The sequence below is a fragment of the Perna viridis genome, chromosome 5, assembly GCF_037379345.1.
Source record: "Perna viridis isolate PV_CMFRI_1.1 ecotype Kerala chromosome 5, ASM3737934v1, whole genome shotgun sequence".
Lineage (NCBI taxonomy): Eukaryota > Metazoa > Mollusca > Bivalvia > Mytilida > Mytilidae > Perna > Perna viridis.
The window spans coordinates 49,457,104-49,484,000 of record NC_142449.1 but is presented as its reverse complement, the minus strand read 5'-3'; the positions used below and the strand labels follow the sequence as shown (position 1 = coordinate 49,484,000).

The window sequence follows — 26,897 nt, the reverse complement described above, 5'->3', positions numbered from 1 at the left end:
AGTTACAACAACTTTAAACGCTATGTTTGAATTTTTACCACGTAATAAAGTTGAGGTGTAGGAACCATCTTAAAACAACTTTAACCAGTTTCTGGTCCATTCTGAAAACATGTTCTACCTTTCTCGATTATCTTTCACTTTTATCTGATGTTTTGAAACTGCTGCACTTTATATTGTTCGGAATGTCAATATTTTAAATCTGGTTCAGCCAAAACAATTGCAGACGTCCTTGAGGAATCCATGAATCTTTCAATATTTGTTATATTAATTTAAGGTATATGTAACATTACAGGAAACAATTAACATGGTAATAAAACTTGGTTTTAGAAATCAACAAATTACTAGACACAATTTCCACAATAAACAAGGGTGTATTTTATTTCTTTAACACACTACACAATGCAAGGAAGTAACATGAACCATGTTGAGTTATTTGAATACTTAAAATGGTTTGACTTACTTCAAGTTATAACTTACTTCTTGACCAAGATTATAAAGTTATACATAGTCTTGATTTTAAACAAGAAATTTATATAAACTTAAATCCAAAATAATGAGCTCCCAGAGGCATTTTTTTCTCTAAACAGTTAATTTGTTCCTGGAGAGACTTTGTAGCCTTTCCTGGACTGTTTCACTGAATTCTAGATTCAATCAGTTTAGTTATTTCGGACTAGATAGTTCTAACTCTTCAACATGTTAAGTGAGTTTAAAAAATATGTAAATGTATATCATTATGTATGTAGAAGTTTTGTATTGGTGGTATGATTGTAAAGGGCTAGTGTTTCAACTGTTCTGTGGATTATAATGAAACTTTGACAAATTGATGCCCATGACAGTCTCTGAGAATTCCATGTATAACGTGACAAGTATATCATTAAATGAATGAAGAAAGGTGTTTAAATGAAAGATGATTTATGTAGAAACAATAGGTATACCATTCAGGCAGAAAAAGACCAATTAATATGTTGATGAAATGAAGAAAAAATGTATTTCTCCTAGATTTAATATGTAGATTTTCTTTTATCTTTCAGACAGCAAGTCTGACAAGGAAGAATATTGGTAAGTAACTTATGTATTCATTAATAATCATAACAGAGAAGTCAATTTTTCGCTCTGTCAGAGTCCATGGAACAAATGTTATAATGTCTGGACTATTTAACCCTTGGAAGTTATCATTTCTCCTCTTTTTGATAGATATTGGCGAAGAAATGTTCTTGTGAATTATTCACAGATAGAAATCGACTGTGCTCTGCCAGTTTAAATTGACAATAATTGGTCACACTGTATACATTTGTCTTCATGTCTACGTGTTAAATGGCGGAAAATTTATTTGCGTAATCTGCTAAATGAAGGTTTAGATAGGAGAGACATATCATATGAAACTTTAATGTGACTGTAGTGATTTTTGTCTTCGCTTCATGTCATTCAAAAGATAAAACTGTAAATGAAACTGGACGGAAACAAAGTAAAGAATATTAATGTAAAATTTATGTAGATTTTCTTACATGTTTCTGCATGATCTTTCTGTTTATCTGAACACTTTCAATATTTTAACAAGCATTCTTATTGCAGGGATATAATGTTGTTGATCTCTTATGATGGTCTGAAATGTCAGGAGGGTCAATAATTTCAAGGTCGTTTGACCATCATGTCATTTAATGGTGAATCTTTGGATGTAGATAACTCTAATACAATGGCCAGATCAAGTCTTCCAGAAACACTTTCTGTTTTTATTTTTTATTGCTCAGTAAAGAAAACATTTGTGTTCCCTCTTTTCATAATACCTTGACAGTTTCAGTTTTCTCATGTACTTTGAGGGGAAATCCAATGTTGTAATGATTATACTAGGAAGTACATAATCCTCCAATATACATGTATGCTGAAGTTGTTTAATTGATATTTATAACATCTGATCTAGGATGTTGGTTACAAAATTTTACAGTTAATGTCATTGATTTTTATCAGTATTAGACTTACAGGTCATTTGATAAGAATGTAAGGCTTGAAAATGATATTTCTGGTATAAAAGGATTCCTTCCTTTAGTTAAAGGGTCAGGTACATTTATGGTTGAAATTTGCCTCATAATTTTGTGAAATTTGTTGAAGGTGTGATATCAAAGTTAAAATTTTCTGTATTTATGAATCATCTTTATTGTTGAATGATGCTACTACGTGTAATACATATTGAAATAGCTACAGTCTTAAATTTTGCAAAACTTTACCCTCTCAAAACAAAATACATGTATTTGTGCCAAAATCGACCCATGTTATCTTTTGAAATGCTGAAATTTTGTTTACTTTATCGAAAATCATGAAGTATTGCCAGGACTGCTTCAGTGCAGGAATTTCAATTTTTGAAGAAAAAAAATCATTTTTTATACAATTTTAAACTTTTTAACTACTTTTGACTTGATCTTTATTATATAGTAATGTCATTGTTCTTCGTAACAGTTCTTAAGAAATGTGAAGATTGGGATTATTTTATTACCATGATTAAAATATCAGACTTATGGGGATCAAAACAACCCTAAGTGTACCTTATTCTTTGTAATAATCACTTCCGTAGACAATATTTCCATATACAGTTTCCCTGTTGTTTTTTTTTTTACTATTTTTAACTTAGGACATTGTCAAGATTTTCTGAAAATAAAAGTTGTGATTTGCAATATGAATGATGATCTTGAATTTGCAGAAAGGTTTTTCCATGCATATAATTTTAATTTTTATTTCCATTTGTACTTAATGTTTGATCTAATGAGATGAATTTTGTGGGTCGTGAAAAGAAAGATGACCAGATAGTTACTTAGAACAAGAGTGATGCAGTATATTTTTGAAAAAAAAAAATGCTTGATGGATGTTTATTTCTGTTATTACTCGTGACTTTGTTTCTGAGTTGGAGTTTCTAGTAAGCCTCTTTACACAAACCCGTAGATCCGAACTTGTGTTTGTCTTTCTCTCCACAAGCTCAGGTCTAAGGGTCTGTGTCATGATGGTGTCACCATACTTACTTTTAAGTTACTGGTAATGTTCAGATCTAAGTCAGTGTGCACAGTTTGTCAAGGATGTGACTTGGCATGTGGTAACTCCTATCACCTTTTAAATCTGTTCTTAGATTTTCAACTCTTACTTCTCCTTGACCAGAGTTGTTGCTTACACCCATTGGTGCCATATATTCTGAATGAACAGCTTCATCTTATATCAGGATGTAGAGATATTTGTGACCACAAATTGAGGTTCACGGGGTTTAATTTGCCTAGGTACAGAGGAGAAGAGATATTGATGACTCCTTGAGGTTCATGGATTTTAAACAATCTAGGTACAGAGGAGAAGAGAGATTGATGGCTGCAGATTGAGGTTCATGGATTTTAAACAGCCTAGGTACAGAGAAGAGATATTTGTGACCACAAATTGAGGTTCATGGATTTTAAACAGCCTAGATGCAGAGGAGAAGAGATATTCATGGCTACAGGTTGAGGTAGTAGGTTGTATAGTTGAGAACTACATCACTATATTGGAGAACTTTACAACCTACTAGCTTTCCTTGTGGCATGAACAATCAACAGTACAGTATGAGGTCTGAATACAACCCTGGTGGCATCTAGAATCCAGAAAGAAGAAAGCAAGAATTGAACAAGAGGATTTTTGACTAGTTCTCCAGGTAGTAGAAGGATCTACATTTTGAAGAGATGACTTCCCATCTTCTTACTGAATGTTAACTATTCTTTCATGTTTCTGTTCGGGTAAGAATTGTTCTTGCTGGTTGACACACTCTCCAGCTTACTAGGTTGATTAAATGGAATGTTTGGCATCAGAATAGAAGTTTCTAGGTTGTAGATGTAGTATTAATTTGAATCACGTGAGCCTTAGATTTTCTAGTGACTAATTCTCTTGCCTTGTTTTTAATAAAACCTTGTAAATCTTTATAATGAAGTGAATTTTCTCAATGATTGCGTTACCCTGATTGGAGAAATTTTGTTCATGGAACCTTCCTTTGTAATTTGCCTTACTGTTTTCTGTGGTAATACCAATAGTTTCTGAAATCATTGAAACAGTACCAATATTTTGCTTATTTTGTATATTAATTATAGATTTAGTTCAATTCTGACATCATATAAAAGTAATTAGCAGGATGAGATCCATCTGTTGTTAAATTTTGGTTTTAATCTATTAAGCCATGTTGGAATTCTTGCCCTTTTTCAACATTTTTTTGCTATTTTTAATGTCATTAAAATCTACCCCTCTGACACTGGGAGCGAGCCTCTTGTTTCTGCCTACTCTAGCACATTTTATTGGTATTTTTTTATGAAATGCTGCTTAACTATCATTTTATAGTAGAGCACTAATAAAGTTAAGAAATCTTTACAAAATTATCTTAAAAAATAAATTAACTACCTTAAGCAGACATGTTTTTGCCTTGGCCTTACATATTGCATGACTTTTATAACAGATGTACATATGACCATTATTATAAGCATTTACATTGATCAAAGATTAAGGTAAGAAAATTTTGAGTTGGACATCTAAAGACTGTTGTGTCCCATGGGATACAACAGGAAATTTAATTTCTTTACTCTTCCATGGAAATTTGTAGTACAATGAAGTTGTCTAGATTGTATTAAACATGATCTGGAATAAATGATACCCATTTTCCACATAATTGGAGACAATTGTATAAAGATTTGATGGTTGATGGAGTAAAGTGCTTTATGTTTTAATGTCAAACAATAAAATTGTTGTCTGATAACATATTTACAGTGTTCTTGGTTGATTTGGTGTGAAACAGCTGGTATTGATGTTCCTCTAGAATTCATTGTAATGGGCTATAACATATTTTTACTGAAGAACCTTCAGATGGAAAACATTGGTGTCTGTGGAAACAGTAGGGTTGATGGACCAGTGATTCAAATTAGCACTGGCCCAAGGTTGTGACCCTCAATATCTGAAGCAAGACCATTGAAATTTTATATTCCAAGGTTGTGGAACTACAATACTTAGAATTTACTCTTATTTAGAACATTTAACTTAATTCTGGTGAACCTTCCAATCATCCAGGACCATATACCCTTGAAAGAAAATTTCAGTCCCAGTGGACATACATATTGTTTAAAATATACTTATAAAGAGTTGTGTATTATTAGTCCCATAATCAATGACTATAACTTCATGTGAAATGAGTATTCACATGAAGTTTTCTGGAATTATCACTTGAAAACAGTGTTACATCAATTTTGAATTTTGTTTATTTCATTTCACATGATCACGATAGAAGATTGGTATGAGGAAGTAATTCCTATAACTTGATCTTCTAGTTAATCATTGGTTACATCTGTTTTGATATCAATATTTAGATCTTCCGGATCATGTTGATTCCAGAATGCCATTTCTATAAACATGTTTTTTAAGTTGTAACTGTTATGTAAACCTGAAATTTGAAAACTAAATAATTGTGGCATCTTTAAATATAGTTAAATAAAGATGGATCTTGTAATAAAAGGGTGAGTAAATCTTGAATACATGGAAAGCTGAATTAGAAATCATGATTTCTTTTCAACCAGCACTTGAAGTAACAAATATCTTTTAGGCGGAGATAAACTTGACTTGTTATACAATGGACAATTAAAGTTGTCTTGACGTTGAGGATAGCGGTAAATGTATACCACAATCTGACATGCATTGAAAATCTGAATTCCAGCCTGACTTAATCAGGGTTTTACTAGACATGTATTGTTGTTTTCTTAAGTTTTGTCTGGTTTCTGGAGTTAGATCAGTCCAAAAATCTATTTTATGGTACATGCTTCTGACTATCAGTCTGACAGCTAATACTAAACTTGGTTAAGTTTCTGTATCTGGTGAGAGATATCATAAACTTATCATATGGTGACCATCTTTGTCATTGTTACAAAAAATTCTCATCTTTGCCTTAGTAATATTAAATGATACCTATTTCTGAATGTAAAATTGTTGATCTTAAGGTTTTGTTTTATCATGATAGTTTACAGTGATTTTTTTATTGTTTTATCCTGCAATAATGTTTCATCAAATATTTATTAAAATATTCGTTAGATATGAGTCATAATGCTGCTCACTTAAAAAGTCAGCTTTCAAACTGAGAATAAACATTTTTATCACATTAATATCTGTTCATATTTATTGCTAAATTTATGAAGGTAGACAGTATATATTGAACAAGATAATTTGACATATTATTTCTGTCAATAGGCTGAAAAATGACGTGTAATTTTTCTGATATTGTCAGTATCATAGACACCTTAATTCCAAACACAAAAACCATTTGCTTCCTGAGGACCTTTTTTTCCACTTGGACTATTCAATCATTTTTGAGGCTTTAGTTCGATAGACCTTTTTTTCCACTTGGACTATTCAATCATTTTTGAGGCTTTAGTTCGATAGACCTTTTTTTCCACTTGGACTATTCAATCATTTTTGAGGCTTTAGTTCGATAGACCTTTTTTTCCACTTGGACTATTCAATCATTTTTGACAATTAATAGAATCATGCCATTAACTCACAATATCTTTGATTCTATTCTAAATAAGTGAAATTCAAGATTGTTTTTTGTTAGAATTGATTTGCTGAATCAAAGAGGATGAAAGATGTGAAATCCTGGGACAACAGTTCTGTTATACACCTCCAGTCATTGATGATCCATACTCAGAATATTTCATCAATAATTACCAAGGAGATTTGCTTGGGTAAATTTCTGAAAGGGAATTTTTATTTGATGTCGTAGACAGCTTATATGGGTCTGCTAGCCTGTTGTAAAGTCTGTCTTACATCAGCTAACTTAACACTATATAAAACTTCAGTCATAATGTTGACACTTCTGTCTAGTCTCTTGTAATATCTCTAGATAAATGGATTCTATCTGTTTTCATCAAGTCTCTGCTGGATATTTATACTCAAATAATGTCTCTATACTGATATTAATCAAAACTAATAAACACTATATTCCTATGATAACAATGCCTAAGAAAAGTTTTTTGGTGTGCTGTCAGATATTAACTTGTACTGTATCCAGAAAACATTGCCAGAAACTCCTCACTGGTGGGAATTAGTGCACGGTATATTTGTTTTATCCTAAATAAGTAACATGCACAAGAACACTTGTCTGGTGTAAGTCTCCAAAACACTTGTCTGGTGTAAGTCTACAAAACACTTGTCTAGTATAAGTCTCCAAAACACTTGTCTGATGTATGTCTCCAAAACACTTCTCTGGTGTAAGTCTCCAAAATACTTGTCTGGTGTAAGTCTCCAAAACACTTGGCTAGTGTATGTCTCCAAAACACTTCTCTGGTGTAAGTCTCCAAAACACTTGTCTGATGTATGTCTCCAACACACTTCTCTGGTGTAAGTCTCCAAAATACTTGTCTGGTGTAAGTCTCCAAAACACTTGTCTGGTGTATGTCTCCAAAACACTTCTCTGGTTAAGTCTCCAAAATACTTGTCTGGTGTATGTCTCCAAAACACTTGTCTAGTGTATGTCTCCAAAACTCTTCTCTGGTGTAGTCTAGAAAACATTTGTCTGGTGTAAGGCTCCAAAACACTTGTTTAGTATAAGTCTCCGAACACTTGTCTAGTATATGTCTCCAAAACACTTCTCTGGTGTAAGTCTCCAAAATACTTGTCTGGTGTAAGTCTCCAAAACACTTGTCTAGTGTATGTCTCCAAAACACTTGTCTAGTGTATGTCTCCAAAACTCTTCTCTGGTGTAGTCTAGAAAACATTTGTCTGGTGTAAGGCTCCAAAACACTTGTTTAGTGAAAGTCTCCAAAACACTTGTCTGGTGTATGTCTCCAAAACACTTGTCTGGTGTAGTCTAGAAAACATTGTCAGATGTAAGGCTCCAAAGCACTTGTTTAGTATAAGTCTCCAAAACACTTGTGTGGTGTAGTCTCGAAGACTTGTCTGATGTAGTTTCAAACACTTGTCTGGAGGTAATCTCAAACATTTGTCTGATGTGGTCTCAAACATCTATGGTTGATTTGCATAAAAGTTACCATTGTTATATATATATTAAAGTGAAGGAATATATTTTGAAATTAGTATGTGTCTACAAGTCTTTAGTTCAATTGGTTGATTATTTTATTTATCACAAATGTCCTGGCTTGAAGATGTGAGAACGAAGTGTGTTTTGAAAAGGTCAGATGTACTTTAAACTCCCCTGTAATACATTTTATTTCCATCAATATATGTGAGATTATTGTGTAGACAATCTACAATTGATTTTAGTTTGGTCTAATGGGTCTTTTGATCTTATAGTTATAAGTTAATTAGGGATAGCATGATTGAATGATTCCATATATCGACAGGCCTTGATTGGTATTTTATTAATGGTGTAATATTTAATGTAGGATTTTTCAGATTAATATTCTTATTTTTCTGCATTTTGAAACTTAAAGCTCTTGCTTAGATAGTCTTAATAAATTGGAAAAAAGTTCTGTAGTTAAGAGGACCTTTCTTTTAGTCAAGTATCTTCATACTTAAACAGAAAAGTTATGAGATGATTTCAGGACCTATTTTTATACCCCTGCTCTGAAGGATGTTTTACCCTTGTCTGTGTTGCCATCCAGTACAATTTTTTTTTTGTCACAGTTTCCTCTACAACTTATCATCAGAGTGGCTTGAAATTTTAGCACATTCTTTCTGTAAGTATGCCATATAGTGGGATCTATTTTTGGAAAAATTTGATGACAACTTCATTTTACAAAGAACTTTGTTCATTTTCTTTATATTGATGATTGAAAGCAAGGGTATCACTAGTGAGCCATTGCTCACAGATTTCTTGTACGTCTTTGTTTACAAGGAATTTGAATTTGTGGTTTGATTAACTAACAAAAAAATATCTTCTTTTTTAAAGTGCCTAACCAGCAAACACAAATAATCTTACAGTATTTTCTAAGCCAATCAAATGTTCTGTTTGAGGTAGAACTCCTTTCTATGAAGCATCTTACGAGTTGCTTGATATGTCATCTAGTCGAGCTCTTGTGTCTGAAGTATGCTAAAATCCTTTCAGACTAAAAGATTAACATTGTCTGCTGTAGGATAAGCTTTCTATCTGTCACAACAAATATTACCCAGCTGAAGTCGCTTTTGGCCAAGACTTGTAATTACCGGTCTGGTGTAGGCCCAAATCAATTTCTTTCTAGACAGGCATCTTATCCAGGCAATCACAAGGATATATCGTTTTATTTCTTGTCATATTAATCAGTTCTTGATAACACTTCTATTTTGTCTTTTCTATTGATACTTGAGCTTTCCAATAAAATCCCTAAAAAGAAAAGTTTCAAGAGACCACCAAAGTTTTAAAAGTAAAAATAAAATCTGTTATTCCATTAAAAGATAAAATGAGAAAATGCATATTTTAAGATGTAATTTAGATTACACAGTGTAGAAATAAAAAGGATGTCAAACATTGACAGATATAAACATGTTTTTCTAGACAGACACACCCCTGTGCAACATACTGGACATATTTGGCATTTGTACATTAAGAATTTTGGTGCATTCAGACATCACATGACACATCAGGTGATTAAATCAATAATATAGCTTTCCTGAAATGCAAAATGTAATGTTGTTTTGACTTTAAACAAAATATTCAAAATTGATTTGAGATTTATTAAGTTAATCCTTTCAACAGCGAATTCATACTGTTTAAAAGTATTCACTTAGTCTGGTGCAAACAAGACAATGATGCTTTTGAGCTGAGGAATCTCACTATTTCAGTTAAATTTGTTATTTTTAAATCGGATGGTATGTTGATCGAATATTACATAATAGCTGTGAATGATTGATAGAATGAATAATGAACTCTTCTTCAGACATAATTAAGGAATGCAGACAGTGCTTAGAGAAACAAGTTCTCCCCAGGAACTTGCAGACAGTCGCTATATTCAGGTAAGAGTCATCTTTTCCATTCAGTTTTTGTTTTCTTCATTATTTCTTTAAGGTAGAATATGCCGTTTTATTTTAAAAATCATTGGACTTAAAATTAAAGTTTTTAAAATGTATAAATTACTGAAAATGTTGTCAGATATATGCAATGATTAAAATACCTTACCACTGCGTAGATAACTACTGGTAAGATTTATGCCTTATACAGAAGTCAATGAATGGAAGAAGATACATAACTATTGTATAGTGGAATTTAGAAATATTTCCGTACTTTGAAAATGCAATATGGAGAACAATGGTGAAGCATGTGCTTAAAAGTTTCAAATTTAAATGAAGGAAAAGATGTTATGACATTTATTTGTCAGGCTATTTAATAGGATTTTTACAAAAAGACTGGATTACCAATACAAACCTACAATTCAGTATCTTTGTTAATAGAGCAGTAAAATCTTCCTAGGTTTTAAGTTTTCTTTTGGTATAGAACATATACAGAAAGAAGAAATATGATGTCCTTAGGATGAAAAGTATTTTTATATATGGATGTATAATAAAAAGAGAAATAGCACCTGAGTCTGTGCTTAGACTGGGCTTGGTGTAGCTTCCAAATTAGTATTTTTTTACTGATACCTAGTTAATAGCATTTTAATCACACAGAAAGGAAATATTACAGATATGTGACATTTATAGTTTTGGAATAAGCTCTTGGCTGGAACCAACTATAGGTTCATTTGATTTAATAAGACATTATAATGACAAATGTTCTGTCAGAATGAATTAGAAATGCTGTTTGTCTTGCCTACTTGTCCAAAGTCAGGTTTGGTGGATAATTTCAGAATACAGTTTATAGTGGAAAGAAGTTAAAAATGATGGGTATTAGAATATGAAGCACTGGAAAGACAATTGCTGTGTTTTCTAAATTTTCTGGAAAAAAAAAAATCACCCCAATTTTATTTTGAAACAAATTTGACTCATTATTTTAGTAATAATAGTGCAAGACAATGTTAGCAACAGAAATCCAAGTTTGGTCACTCCTTAAAAATAGAACTGTAACTTCAATTATGTCATTATTGCTGTTTTTGTTTGAATCTCACTTTCCCCTTTGATGGAAAATATTCTGAATTTTGTACCAATAATTTTGTGAAAAAAAAAAGCCATTAGTAGCCTAGAAGCCCTCCACCTTTTCAAAATTTCTGGATTTTTGCTTGATTACAAGACTGTTAGGAGGTATTGTAAACATATTGTTGGTGTAAATCTGGAAGGAGTGCTGCTAAAGAGATAAAAGAAGGTTGGAGTATGTGATATGATGATGTTTCCTTTAAGACAGGATATTACAAGCTTTTGACATCACCAATCAATAAATAATCACAGGCTTTCTGTTTATATCAATTCACAACAAATTTTCTTGACCATGAAAGGGATTTAAAAAAAAAAACAGTTTCTATAACGAGATAGTTATATATATATATATCACCAGTCTCTAACCCAGGAGACTTGTTGGCTGGTATTGGCAAATTGATTAAATGCCTCAGATGTCCTTTTGTCTCTTTGTCTGCTTGGATGTTGAAATATATTCAAACTGTCTGAAAGCAGTTTTAAGTCTTGTTGGGGAGATTTTTTTGAAACTATGTATAAAGATATTTTAAAGTACCACTAATTGCATTAGTCTGATACTGTTCTACTGTCTAGAAATGTATTTCTGATTTTCTTTACAAAGGAAAAATCCTGTTTTTCCAGACTAAAGATGTCTGGAAAATCACTAATCACTTTAAAAAAAATATTCTGTCCTCAACATCAAAAACACTGTTTTTGAAACTTACTTTGATAGATTTGTTGGTAGCCAGCATGGAAATGTCTACAGAAATATTAATCTTATTTGTCAGGTTCCTGTTGTCTGGGAATAGTTCAATGAACTGTGAAGATTTTTAGATCATAGAAAGTAGTCCTAATTTTATTAAAAGAATTTGTAGGTGTCTGTTTCTCTATGTCACCAATTTAGGTACGTCTTTTGACCTTAAGATGTACAAGGTTATGCAGTGCAGTTTTAGTTATGAAATTTAGCAACATCCCAGATTTCCTTTCAGTTATTTAATTTTTGTAAGGTTATGGTGCATAGTTACACGATTTTTCAAAATTCTAGGTTTCCACAGCAAAACTCTTAATGAAGATTAACTATCCAACAGGTAAAGTCTGCTTTCAAAAAACTCCAATTTTTCACTTGCCAAATGGAAAGTGGAGCATAAAAAAACAACTTTCCCCTCACCAGATGGGCATTTGCCTCCATGTAACAGGAAAGTGTAGTTCTAGAACTCTGCTGGTAATGTCAACTGACCCATTATCAGCTATCTTTTTTCTTCATTTTTATTGAAAACTTCTTCATTTGCATTGCAGTATTTTTTTTACACTTCTTTTTGGGACTGTTTTTTATTTCAAGACATTTAATCAAGTTAATTTTGAAAAGACTAAGAACTGAAACAAGTATTTCTGGATGCAAATGAAAATGCTGTATTTGCAGTAATTTAGATGGTAATTGGTGCATTCAATTAGCATGTTGAAATTTGAACATTCCCCAATTTTTTCGTGAGAGTAAACAAAAAGAAGAAATGATCAAAATCTCTGTAGTGAATCATGAGTCTCGGTACTCGGTAAATGTCCTAAATGTTGCCAAAACTTAGTCCTGTACACCTGTGTGTACCTGTTCGCCTCCACAGTATTCTGAAGTACCTGTTTTACATATTTCCGATGTACACAGTCTAGACGTGATACCATTTTCTGTATTACCCATAATGACACAGTAGTGTCTTGTTCGCCCTTAAGTTTTTTGGCAAGTGTAGGTTTGAAAATATGTTTCTTTTCAAATATATAATTATGCAAACTACCTTTGTGCCTGGAGTTTTATTTGCTAGCGCAGGTATGAAAACGTGTTTCCTTTCAAATATTTCTTTAATGTATTTAAAATAATGCAAACATCACAGTGTATTGAATTCATCATTTGGATTTGATGCATACTGTTAATTTGAAAGTTATGTAACCCTGCCTTTGATGAGAACAATCTGTTACTTGTGATATGTTTCGATAAATGGCTGCACTTTATTGGCTGTTTTTCTGCAGCCTTTTGAAATATTTCCAACACATGCATTGATGATCTTTATCTTCACTGTATTGTAGGTTGATATTTACATGTATCAATTTATTTAACACCAATGATATGATTATTTTTATTATTTTTTAGAAGGAAAATAAGCTTTGAGATTTTAAATATGTAATTTGATTGAAAATTACACGTAAGTCGTATAAACCTGTAAATTTCCTTAACCAATTATATACAACACAATTCCATACTAACTTGTTCTCAATTTTTTTTATCTGTATAAAAACATGAATTTTGTGTTTGTGTGTGTGTTTCTTTTTTTTGTTTTGTTTTTTTTTGTTTTTGGCATACAGAAGTAGGTGTTTTCTAGAGAATGGTTGAATACTTGTCTGCAATGGATTTTTTGACAGTCAGTGAGATGTCTAAATATCACTCCAAAGTTGAAGTTTGATTTGTTTCTCTTGACTCATGCTGAATTTCAATCGCTGTTTCTTTATATTGCTGATTTATTTACCATGAACTGCCACTACAGACTTGTGCTGAATTTTAATCTCTGTTTGTTTATTACATGAACTAACTGCCACCACCACTGTCTGTCAGTGGTAGTATTGTATTTTGGATAAATTTAGTTCTTTTAAAGTTTAGCAAAAACAGATTAACTCAGAAAGTATAATTGATATAGCTCATCTCCATACTCCTCCAAGTATTACTAGACATCTTCATTTATTTACCAATTACAGGATGTCATTGACCCCAATCCACAGTTATATTTGCCAGTATTTCTATCATGTTTTTAGTGTCTCCAACGTTCTATAAAGGTCTGTCCTCAAGACTTCGATGTAAATAATGTGTCTGACATTCTCCATCTAAGCCATCTCAAGAAAAAGCCTAACAAACCAAATTAAACATAGTGCTGAGTTGGCAGTTTCCAATATCGAAGAAATCCCAGTAGACGGCTATATTTCTTTAGTATGTAAAATGCCTGCATCCTTTCTATACTATTTAATGTACCATGGTGCAGGAAGTTTCTTTGGATGGCCATATTTTGAGTTCTCATTGAGGTTAGTTGAACTTGCTGCATTTTAATCTACATCTTGTACTTTTGAAATGATATTGAAAATAGTACTAAATTTTATTTTATTTTTAAAGTGATTTCTTGATTTGATTAAAAGATGTCTACAGAGATCATATGTATATTATCTGATGTAATTTTTTATCTAGAATCAAACAAATACTTCTGTTAGAGAGAACAAAGGGACACTAATGAGAAAATTACAAGTCTGTGAATTCAGCAGATGATTTGTAGTTAACTAGTAAAAAATTGATTGCAAAATCAGACACAATTATTTTTCCTGTAGACAATGTCTTTTCAGAATGGTGCATCTTTAATTCTGATTAGATGTTTTAGAAGAGATGAACTTGATCTACTAATAAGACAAAGAAATGAGTTGTCTACCTCAGTGATCACTGTTTTAACTATTGATTAGATTTTCAGCATGTCGGCATTTTACCTCTGTTTTTTTAAGGTGTGAACAACTGAAGTCATAGATAGGTATTTGGAAAGAGGCCATCGTCTTTCAGCCAATTTGTTTCAATAGAATCAGACAAAACTTGGACACATTTCACATTTCTTACATTTCTGGCATTTTCACCAAGTTGATTTATTCCTTGGTTCATCAAGGAGCTTTGGAACAAACTTTTGTACATTTGACAAGAATTCTTGCAGTAAAAAGCAGTATTTCTCACAGGAACAATCTCTACAATTCTGTTTTTGTAATGAGTTAATGATTGTTAACTGGTTACTTAGTTAGTTAGGCCTGAAATTAGTGTGATTCTTTGTCTTTGTATTTACAATTATTAAATGATAAAGGTACGTTATGAATAATTGAGCTGCCTGAGGAAGCTTTTATTTAGGATTATTGTACTTTAGAAAAATAATTGGTTGTCTTCCTACATGATGATACAAACAATATTAGTAACACCTTGAAAACTTGATGTTGTGCTGGAAAGAGTTAGTGAATCACTCAAATCTAGGGAAATTTGAATGTTTTTCAACTATTAAGCCAGAAGTTGTAATTTACAATAAAAAACATCCCAAAGGAGTAAAAACTTAAAATGTTAAAATCTTTAAACAGGAAGATAGTAAAAAAGGATGATTTAGATCCAGTTATTAGTATTGTGTTGGTCAGGTCTTTGGTAACATAGAATTATCTTGTTTATTAACTTTCTTTTTACTTCATATGAAAGATTTCATCAAGGAAAAAAGCCAATGATGGATATTTTATAGTGTCTGGATTTTTATTTGATGGCTCAGTTTATAGACAGAATTATCATATACCAGTAGATTTGTCAGTATGGGAAATTTCTCATTTAAACTTGGTTTAATTTCTAGAATCATATCCTTTATGATTGCCGTATAGGAGCCTTTTTTGAATTGTAAATCTATACCTACTGGAAAGAGTTCAACATACAAAACTTTCCTTAAGCAGCACTACTTCCATTATGGCATTTGAAGATCATTAAAGTAATTCGAACTTGACATTTCGCATTTATAACATAGACTTGAGTATTGTAGTAGTTTCAGTATGATTACAGCAGTTTCAGTATGACATTCCAAATACTTTACAGCACATTCAGTATGACATTCCAAGTACTTTACAGCCATCTTGGTATGACATTCTAAGTACTTTACAGCAGTTTCTGTATCACATTTCAAGTATATAACGGCAGTTTCATTATGACATTTCAAGTATATTAGAGCAGTTTCAGTGTGACTTTCCAAGTATATTACAACAGTCTCAGTATGACAATCCAAGTTCATCACTACAGTTTCATTGACATTCCAAGTTCATCACTACAGTTTCATTATGACATTCTAAGTTATCACTACAGTTTCAGTGTGACATTCCAAGTTCATCTCTACAGTTTTATTATGACATTCCAAGTTCGTCACAACACTCTCTTTGTATCAGTCAGGTTTCTATGTATCTGATTAGGTTAATTTTAAATGGTTTGGCATGTTAATACAAAAAATGTACTTTTCAACACCATCATCTGTCTTGTTTCTGTAACAAGTGACAATGTCTTTCTAAAGTAAACATAAAATGTTCCCAGTTATAATATAATATATAATATAAATATTTATAATATAAATTCACTTGAAACTAGAGAATGATTTGTATTTTAGTTTTTTTTATCAATTGGTAATAGATCTGTGATCTACGTTTAACTTCTATTTCTGTCATGTCTTGTCATATCTATTTTTGTTTTCATTCCCTTGGAGAATGGCCTCTGATTGGCAGACAATGTAGAAACCTGTTTTACACTCTTTTCATGAATTTGATATTTTATCAGGGTCCCTTATTATTAAGTTCTTTGGTTCCATGGCTGGCATAAAAAGGTATGTGTTAAGTGTATTAATTGTCAGATCTTTGGTTTGTATTCAAAATGGAGGACTTATAAATTTTCCAGCTTTGGAGTTCACACATCTGTATTTGGATATATTCTCGGAGATTGAGTGTAAGTATGCCATTTTGATGTAGTTGTTGTTCATTACATTATATTTCATTGCAGAATATTTAGTTTGTAAAATCTTGTTAACTGAAGATCTTGCTGTTTTTTTATTTACCTGCCTGTACCAAGTCAGGACCATTGTGGTGGTTTTCAACTTTCCGGTTTTTACCCTGATATTGCCATTTGTTATACAGAGTATTCCTTTTGATAAGTGTCTAGATTTTATGAGTTATTTTGTTATTACCCTTAATTTCCTATTACAGTTTGCCTTGATCAGTTCTTCAAGTTAAGTTCATTGGCTGTTAAAAGGAAATTTAAAGACTTTTTTTCTGTGGTATTTATCTGTGAATATTGAAAATATATAAAAAAAATTCCTGCCCCTGTTGTGAAAGGCAACTTTCGAGGAACTCTTGGGCTGGTACGTTATAATTCAAATTTATTTTAACTCGCCTTTTATCTTCTTTGCTGAGTGAAAATTCTTAAGTTGGACATTGTACTTTTTTTTTCTGTAGAGGGCTGGTTGATTATGACCTCTGTAAGAATAAATATGATATAAAGAGATTGTCCTTGCGGAAATCAGAATCATCTTCATTTGTGTGTTATGGGAATATGAGTTGTCACCTACTGCCGGGTAGTCAACAAACTCTGCTAGAAATTTTTGTGAGTTCTCTTCATCTTAATGGATGTGAAAACAAAGTTTTAGCTATTTATTATTGGACAACTATTGCTAAATTGAGGGTAGGATTTTTTGTTGCTAAATTGATGGTAGGATTTTCTGTGAACAAGTAAGGTTAGTTAAGTCAAGTATTTAGTATTCATAGCCGGCTGTGAAGCCTTTTGGTGGCTTTACTAACTGGCTAGACAAGGCCTTGTTCTACCAATGTCCGGAGATTGGCTGTAATTGTTTTGTCACAAGAAAACACCTGGTAATTGGGCTCCCTGAATCGATAATCATCTTTCGTCTAGCCAATATCATTACTGGTCATTTTGTTCGTAACAAGATTAACTTCTCTCCATCGTCATCTCGGTGAGTAGGATGGTATGATGTATATTGTCTGTGTCAGAAAAAAACTTTTCCAAATCTTAGCTGTTATCGGTAGTCGTTATCCAATCAAAAATACTGTCTAGTCACAGGATGTACATTAATTTTTTATCACCACTGCTGTCAATGTGTGTCTCGGTCTTGAAACCCGTTGTGGTTTCTTTTAAATGATTGAACAGTTCCTAGAAAACAATATGTTGGATATATAGTCATTTTCTATACTGGTAAGTTCTTCATATTTTAAATTTTCTTATTTTTGAGATCAGTGATTTCCTTTTTTCCTTTTCTTTTCACTTTTGGTTTTAGATTTCTTTTTACGGAGTCATGCTTGCTTCGCATTTTTCTACCTAGCTGATGTTGAGAGATTGTCGCATCTACTGAACTGGTTGACTGACTTAAAATGCATTGATAAATTGTGTCAGTTTCATTTTATTTTTGTAACTTGTTAAATTTTAATTTTGGCTTGGATTTTTTTCTGACCAAATTTATGAATTTGTTTACTGAATGGAAGTTACCTGTACTGTGTAGCATTCTGTTGGTTACTTAGACTTGCACTGTATTTTATCATGAACATTATTGATGCTCAGATAATATAACATGATACTTGAGCACACATTCTGAACTATCTGTCCTTGGATTTAAGCTTTCTAACAAGTCAGTACTGCTCAGCAGGACAAGATGGACTGTCTTTGTTTTAGCTTTAGCAATGTAATATATATATTTTTTTTCATGGGTATGGTATTACATATTTTCGAAAATTGACAAAATGAAATATTAAAGATCTCTCTTGATTTTGCAGTTGCATTTAAAGGTAAAGATTTATTGAATGAATATAAGAAATGCAATTGTAAATTTCTCTTTGAATATGGATCTAGCTATAGAAATATTAAGATTTGTATCATGATTTATTTCATCTTAATTTATTTTTGTATCTTTTAGCCCAGAAAACTTCCATTCTGTATGTTTGCTTAATTTTTTTTTCCCAAGAGAAATTAAAAGCATGACAAAATGTACAATGTCTTTAATAAATTAAAAATTGATTTTTACCTGTTTTGCTCTGGGCATATCAAACTTTTATGAATCTCATTAAAGTTGTGATGAACAATCATTTTTTCTTAAAATGTCTGATCAGTTTCACTTTCTTTGATGAAAATCAATTGCTGTTAGTCAAACAAAGCACCCTTTAGTAATGAGGTAGAGATTTACTACTAATATGGGGTCACTGACCTTTTCAAGAGTGCATTATCTAGGTCATCATTAATGGATGTCTTAAGTAATGCTATCTAGACAGGCCTGATGGTAGCAGTTCACCATTTAGGCTACAAGTGAAACAATATGTATTGATTTAGTATTGTGTAACTACTATCCACAGAATTATAGCTCTTAAAAGCCCAGAGGGGAAAAGTGCTGACAAAACAAAAAATGAAAGTGTATGATATTTATACCTTGTATGAAAATTGAATGTTTATTTTGGAGAACCTAAATGTTAATTTATCTTTAATATTTATTGACTTGTTTGCAATTTGTTAATTGTTTTCAGGGATTGTTCCAAGTTAGCATTTAACTTATCAAAGAAAAAGCCCTAAAATGGTAGGAACTGTATTAAACAATTATCTGTATTGGGGAGCAGTCATTTGACTTGATGGAGCTAGAATGAATTTTTTAGCTTGCCTTAAAAAAAACCCAAAAAAACATAGGTGATTCAAAAGCGTCAAGTTTGCCTTTTAACTCTTATACCACCACAAAAAAAAAATAGTCATATACAATGTAATAAATGGTATCATGCTGCATTGGTCCAGTGTCCATAGACAATTTTGTTTCCAGAGTATTTATGAAATAATACCACAAGGTGCCTTACCACAAAAGGAGGGATGAGATTTATTTTTGGGGTTGTCACTTGAACTTTTTAGGCATTTTGGGCAAAAAGGGCCAGAAACAAGCATTTTGCAGTATGTCTAGATAATAACTTGAAGTGAATGGATCTCTTAGAAATTGTACCACAAAGATACCTACCACCAAACAAAGGCTCAGATTGATTTTCAGGGTTGACTGGAACCATTTTTTAATAAGGGACATTTTGATTTTTGTCAAATTCTTAGCCTGTGTCAAATAATCATTATCAAAATGCAGAGGTCTACCATGCTTAAATGATGTGTCCATACTAACCTCAACTGTTCAGAGGATAACCTTTGATTGTATCACCCACTGTAACATTTTATTCTTGTATGGCATATCCTGCCTCTCATCATAGTTTTTCCCTTTAACTTCTTAATGTTTAATATCAGTGTAAATGTGTGTGTGTGTTGAAACTCATGAAGTTATCTATGTACAGCCAATAAAAAAATTGTACTGTCAGATTTGAGCTTACTGTATTTAGATGCTGCTGCAGTGTTGTTGTTTTTTTTCTGTGCCTTTTCATTGGCTGTAGGAAAGTGCAAATTCTTTCTTAAGCCTCTGGTGCCTGAAATGTCAACGGATAAAACCATGAATATTTGATTAACACATATTTATAAAGTACATTTTGTAGGTGATATCTAAGGTGCTGGAAATACACTTATTTTTATTGTTTTGGTGGATAGAATGAATTCATGATTATATGAATGTGAAGAGATAAGGCAGAATTTGCCAGTATTACATAAATCAGGTTCTTATTTAGTTTGACTGGTTTAGAACAAATGGTAGAGCAAACATTTACTTTTCTGTAATATTCAGTTTCTGAACGTATGTTACCACATTTTCTACCGTTTTTTTTTTTTGTTTTTTTTTCTTCCATTTTAAACTCCTCATGGCAGTTACCTGTTTTGATCAATACACAGTAAGATTGTGAAAATTTGTATCTGTCCATTCCTTTACCCTACAGTAACCAGAACTTTCCAAGAACTTAGCTTGTTTTTTTAACATTGTTTCATTATCAGACTGATTAATGTTTATCTAACATTGTTGAATTATTCCCAACAGGGCTGGTAGCTTGTTCTTCGTAGCTACCTTGCTTATTGTCGGATAATTTCTAAGCTGGTAAGGCACTGTTTCCTACGCTACCTTGGTGACAGACAGGATAACACTATCTCATAAAGAAAAATGATGACAAAACTTCTAGGGCACGTTTCATTTTATTAATTTCCTCAGAATAACTTTGTCTGCTTCTGAAGATCAATCTGTCTACCAGCTTAATGTTGACAGGCGAATGCAAGTACCAGGTATAGAATTTCTGTAAATACTTGGTAGAAAGAGTTATTTCATTTTTTTTTTTTTTTTTTTTTTTTTTTTTTTTTTTTTTTTTTTTTTTTTTTTTTAAATATTAGAAATTAGGAGAAGAATGATTATGATGGCTATAACCATGACTTAGCACACAAAAGCAAACAACGTGTTAACCTTAGTTCCTTGCTACATAACTACATATAATGTTACCCATGGTGAAGAACATTATTTTACTCGGAAGGATCAATAAAAATAGGTGATAATAATTTCCCAGAACAGAAAACTTGATATGTAAATTTGAAATAAGTCCTGTTTTATGAGGCCTAATAAAAGCAATAATAAGATATTTTCGGACAAAATTCTCCAACTGAATGAAGATTATCCTGTTTGGTTGAATTCTTACATTGAACAATGAATGCAACTTAAAAGACAAAAAAAGAAGGTTGCATGATTCTTTGGCCAAGCTGTATTCAGCACATTCCAACATGCTTGCAGTCATAGATTTGGATGCATGCAACTAAGATAATAAAATCATTATATGCCAGGTAGCAGACGGAGAAAAAGAATTAAGCTGCATTTGAAAAGTCAGTTAAATGTCTTTTGCCATTTCAGACCCTGTAATTTTATTGTATTTTGAAACTTGTCTTGCAAGTCGACCAGAAGCTGGAAATTTTTACATGGCTTTGATTGATCTAGTGTCTTGGGTAATAGTAAAATAGTTTCATTCAAAGGATTCAATCACATTTTTATATGGAATAGAACTTTTATGATGAAATAAATAAATTTAATGATGACAATACGCGTTTTGAAATAGATTTGTTGGAAGCAGAGGATTCTTGATGTGTTTCTATGCATTTTGAATCCCAAGAAGTTAATTTCATGTATTCTCTGTTGAAAATATCTAATGTACATTTAAAGCATAAGATCTAGATATGTAGTTGCATAATATTAGTTCTAGGGTTGAAAAGGATGTCATTTAAAAAGAGGGTATGTAATAACTGGCAAATATAATTGGTTCTGGTAATAAAATTAGGAAGTAAAATTATTTACTGCACCCCACTAAAAGGGGGAAATGTTGATTTGTAAAATAAATGAGGGGTCTAAGGTAGGAAGAATTCATGTGTTTACTGTCCTGCCCAAGATATGGGAAGGGGATAGGAGATACACTAAAGAAACTATTCCCATCTCTGAAATTAGAGTTATCTAATCCATTAACAAACTTTGTCTTGGTACCTTGATTGCCAGCTGTTTGCCTCTTTATTATGGTAAAAATTCTTATATTATCAATGGGTTGTGAAATCAAGCAAGCAGGCAGAATAAATCTGGTTATACAAATATTGCTCTGGAGAATTGGAGTCACAAGCTCTGTTGAAACAAGTGTTTCTTTTGGTTAATGTCAATGAGAGTTCTCTCAGCTATGACTATGTCTGTAAATTTACATAAAACAGTTTGTATTATAATGGTATGCCTGTTGTGTCTATTATTTTAAGCCAAGGAGAATGTGGCTTTTTTTATAACTTGGTTTGTGTCTGGATATTTTTGATACAATTGATGTCTTCTTTAGTGTTTTAGTGGTACTTTTGACAAAATGTGTTTCATGTCAGTTAAGAGGAGGAATTTTAGAATAGTAATATGTTGAATTTGACATTTGACAACTAATTCTCCTTCTTGTATGTTGATTTCTATAGTAATTTGACATTTAAAGTAAGGAAATTTCATTATATTTTTAGATGCTTAATGTCTTTAATATGAGCTTAGTTCTTGGGCTAATGTTTAGAAACTGGTTAAGTGACATTTAAATGTCTAAAAATCCAAGGATCATAGACATGCTAACAGGGTGTTCAGTACTATTTCTGTGAGAATGATTTTTGCCTTTTCATATTTAATGAGGAATAATTCTGTGGTATACTGCTTGGCCTCAGTCTAAATATCCATTTGACTAGCACAAATATGAAAACTTGATACATGATGATTTTATTAATATATAAATTATTCTATATAAGATTATGTAATATTAATAATATGATTCAATCTGAGGCCAAAACATAAAAACAATAATTGCTTACTGTTGCAAGCAAAAGCAATTTTTTATTTCCTTGTTTCTTAAATTTGAAACTGTTAAATAGGCTGGAGTTTTAATCTTTGAAAATATCTGTAAATGTTCTTTTGGGGTTTGAATGGTTACATATTAAATACCAGTCTTTCTAAAAATCAGACAGGAGGTGATTCATGTATGTCATAAACCCACCAAATTCAGTTATATTTCTTGTTCAGAAACAGATACTGATCACATAACCAGTCTTAATTTTTCGTTAGGTTGTTGCACTTTTGAGATAAAAAAAATATATATTGATTGTACATGAAATTTGCAAGAGTTATCATTCTTGATTTGGCTTCATTTGGTTGATTTTAGTGGGAGATAAATTTATAATTTTCTCAAAAGTACAGATCTGAATATGGAAAGTACAACTGTTTCTTAAAAAATATAGCATATGTAGATTGAAAAAGACATTGTTTGTTTGGTGGATTTTTCTTCATCATGAATTATTTAAATAGTGACAGTGTCTGAATTTTATATGGACTGGTACTTAAATTCTTAATTAAGTAAAATTAGTATCAGTGCCAGAGAATTGGAGAATTATGGGGAGAAGTTATAAATACTTCCAAAACCAAGACTTAGGTCTGCAGATAGGCATTCCAGTATCATTAAACAATGCCTATATTCTTTTGACCTTATTTTGTCTTGTATATAATAGCTCTGGAAGTTATTGAGCCATGTCAATAATGAAGTACTAATACAATGTATGGTTGTTGTGTCATATGTATAAACATAATTGTTTGAACCTATCATGCAGGGGTAGTTAGTTTCATCTAACCTGATGTCACTTTTGAGGGAATCTTGCAGGTGTTTTCAAGGTCACTGTGTAAAAAATGTTGTAAGAAAAAACATTAAAGAATGGGTTAATAATTTTTATTGAATAAAGGTGTCAGTCAGTAAATTATTATTATTTTTTATTTATTTACTTTGGTGTCACATTATATACAAGTCTTGGCTGTTTGATATCCACTGAATATGTTATAGGGTACAGTGTAATGCAGGGACTATTTGAATGTCCTGAACCATAGCATTTCAACATCTCTTTTAGAGGACCTTGGAAATAACTTTCTCTGTATATTGTCTATAGACTTAGGCATGGGTTTTTCACATTTTATAAAGCAAATTTGTTTGACTGTTTATTTAGATCTGATTTCTTCGATTTCTGATTTTTTTTTTGGTGGCTTAGTAAATCCATGTCTGTAGGCTGTAAAAATATACCCTAAGTATTCTAAAACCCATTTGTTCTATTTTCTGAAACATTCTCATCAGAGAACTTGGAATTGAACTATGATTGGATGTTGAAGAAGTCTTTATTATAGTTTTAAATATTTTTTTGAACCTAAGTCCCCTTTTACTTTCTCAACATTTTTCTTTTTCTTTTCAGGTACACTGCTGGCATTTGGATGGATCTCTTGGTGCAGCAGTAACATAAACCCAAGCTTAACAAGGTATGTATAACCCCCTTTAAATTCAGCAAGTATGGGTCTTGTTTGTAAGGACTGATTCTCCTGAATATATTGGAAGACTTGCATGAAATTTTACAGAGTTGAAGTTAAAAATTTTAAAACAAACCATGTGATTTAAAAGATCTTGTTCTGCTATGGTTCAGTGTAAACATGTATTTTTTTTAAGCTTATGTATCTTCTGTTTATTTAGCTGGTGTCTTTAAAGGTATCCTCAGGTCTTATATCATATCCTTAAACCACTGAAGTGTATAGCTTAAAAGTAGTTAATGTTCATGTAACATTAATGATATTTCAATGTCTTAAGTGAAGAGTTTTTTTGTTTGTTTTCTGTTCATTTGTGAATAGTTGGTTGATGAGGCTACTGATTCTATAAGCTTTTTAATTTCATTCTATGCATTTGTAAATGTGCAATTATAGAAATGATCTACAAAGAATATAAAAATGGGTTAGAATTTAAATCTCCTGTTTAAGTTTCTGCAAGCTTGTTATTTGAATCTTCTCAACAAGGGAAGGTCACATGACAAGGTCACGGGAACAATTTCAAACAATTGGTCTGCACACATAATGCATAACTACAGTGCAGACTTATTTCTTTTTTTAAATAAAAATATTTTTTTATCAGATAAAGTGACCTTGGCCTTTGATCTTTTACTTGTTAATGTTTAAAGTAGCATGCTGATAATCTGATAAAAGGGGTGCACATAGACTGGGAGGGTCATGAGGTGCAGACAGGGATTTGAATTAGCATAGAGTTCTATTATCAGAGATTATATACTACCATCTGTTGACTTATCAATGTGGGGCACTGGGCAATCTGAGGTAAACTATGCTGCTTAATGAGAGGTTATCTAAGGGGAATTTGTCTGGTTGTTAAGCAATTTATTATGGGGCTGCATAAGGGAATTCTGTCTGGTTGTTAGGCAATTAATTAAGAGGCTACATAGGGGAAATCTGTCTGGTTGTTAGGCAGTTAATTATGGGGCTACGTAGAGGAAATCTGTCTGGTTGTTAGCTGTCGAAGGGAATTTGTCTGAGCAGTTAGGAGGTTTTACTAGGGGGAATTGTGATGGAATATTTTTGTTACTCTCAAAAAATACATGTATGGGAAATTTAAGACATTTTTTTTGGTTTTTTGGTGAATACTTAGGTAAATTTATACTCCAATGATAAGTAAGGGTTTTTTGGGAAGTGATAAATATTATTAAATGTGTCACTTTGGTAGTGAGTCAATGCTATAATTTTTGAAGTAGAAATTTTGTTAGGGAAAATTTAGATATAAAAATCATGTATGATTCAAAAGAGGAAATCATTGAGCTGAAAGCAATGGATGGAAGAGAAAGACACTTCGGAAAAAAAATAAAGTTTATAATTTGACTGTTGTAAGGAAGATAACCCTTGTCAAAAAGACTATAAATTTTTGTTACTAGCTGAAGTTTCTTGTTATTTTATCATTATTTCTTAGCTGTCCAATTGGCTACTTGGTATTGATGAAGTGTTAGTACAAGTACATAATGTGACTTATGGCTTTATTGTATGATCAGTGTCCTTTGGTTATTTTTACACTTCACAAAAGACTTGACTTCCATCAATTATGGAAAAATATTGTTAACCTTCTCTTGACGAATTTCAGGAAAGTGGCTTTTGTCTGAGAAACCCTCATATTAGCCAATCCTAGCATTGTTTCTACATATGAAGTCTAAAAAGTCCGTTATAAATTTATTTTCTGTCTAGTCGCCTATTATTTCAGCATCACAATAGCCATTATGTATAATTGTGAAGTGTGCAATTTTCTACCACAATATACCGCCTTATACCTATTAATTGTCTCCGTCTTATGTAGCTGCTATGTGATTCGGATCTCTAGATATTGAGAAGTGTCTAGACATTTGCTACCTGATTAGTAGAGAAGAAAAAAATATTTGGTTTGATATATTTATTGGGAGGATATGTTGTACAAAAATATTTGTTGACAGATAGGCAGAAAATATAGTTATCATCAGACATGTTGAGGTTTTCCATCCCAGAATCTTTGAGAGAACTCAATAATTTTTGTTTATTAATAAAGATTAATAATAATATTAGAGAATACAGAAAATTTACAGACTCTGTATTTGAGAAATGTTCTTTTTATTATCATAGTGATGTTACATTTATACTTCTTGTCTACCCCTATTTAGTTACATTTATATTTCTTGTCTACCCCTATTTAGTTACATGTATATTCTTTGTCTGCCCCTGTTTAGTTAAATTTATACTTCTTGTCTGCCCCTATTTACTTTAGACACCTTTATATTTCTATATGTCCAAGCCAGCTATCACCATAGAAATTTACCATATTAATGTAGAGTACCTCTTTTCCTTTATTAGATTTCTGTAAAATTGAGAAATTGAAACCTTTTTCAGAAAATGATTATATAACTGAGAGTACTTTAATTTATATTTATAGTTGAATCAGGATTGAACCTAAATTTAAATAGTTTGTACTTTTCCTGTTGTGTACTTTTACTCATTCTTGTGTCTTCCATGTATTTGTTTTAAGTATAATGCACTCGTGGTCCTTGTCAATTTTTAGGTAAA

At 31.7% G+C, this 26,897-nt stretch overlaps 1 long non-coding RNA gene across 2 annotated transcripts in view; it reads left to right on the top strand.

Moving 5' to 3' along the window:
- The window catches only part of LOC148618089 (uncharacterized), a 228,617-nt gene extending 202,005 nt beyond the window's left edge, over window positions 1-26,612 (top strand). For both annotated transcript variants that reach the window (XR_015922625.1, XR_015922626.1), the window contains exons 18-21: window positions 1,032-1,059; window positions 6,584-6,713; window positions 9,843-9,918; window positions 24,239-26,612. This is a non-coding gene — a long non-coding RNA (uncharacterized LOC148618089). The remainder of the gene's footprint in view (window positions 1-1,031; window positions 1,060-6,583; window positions 6,714-9,842; window positions 9,919-24,238) is intronic.
- Window positions 26,613-26,897: the final 285 nt, after the last annotated feature.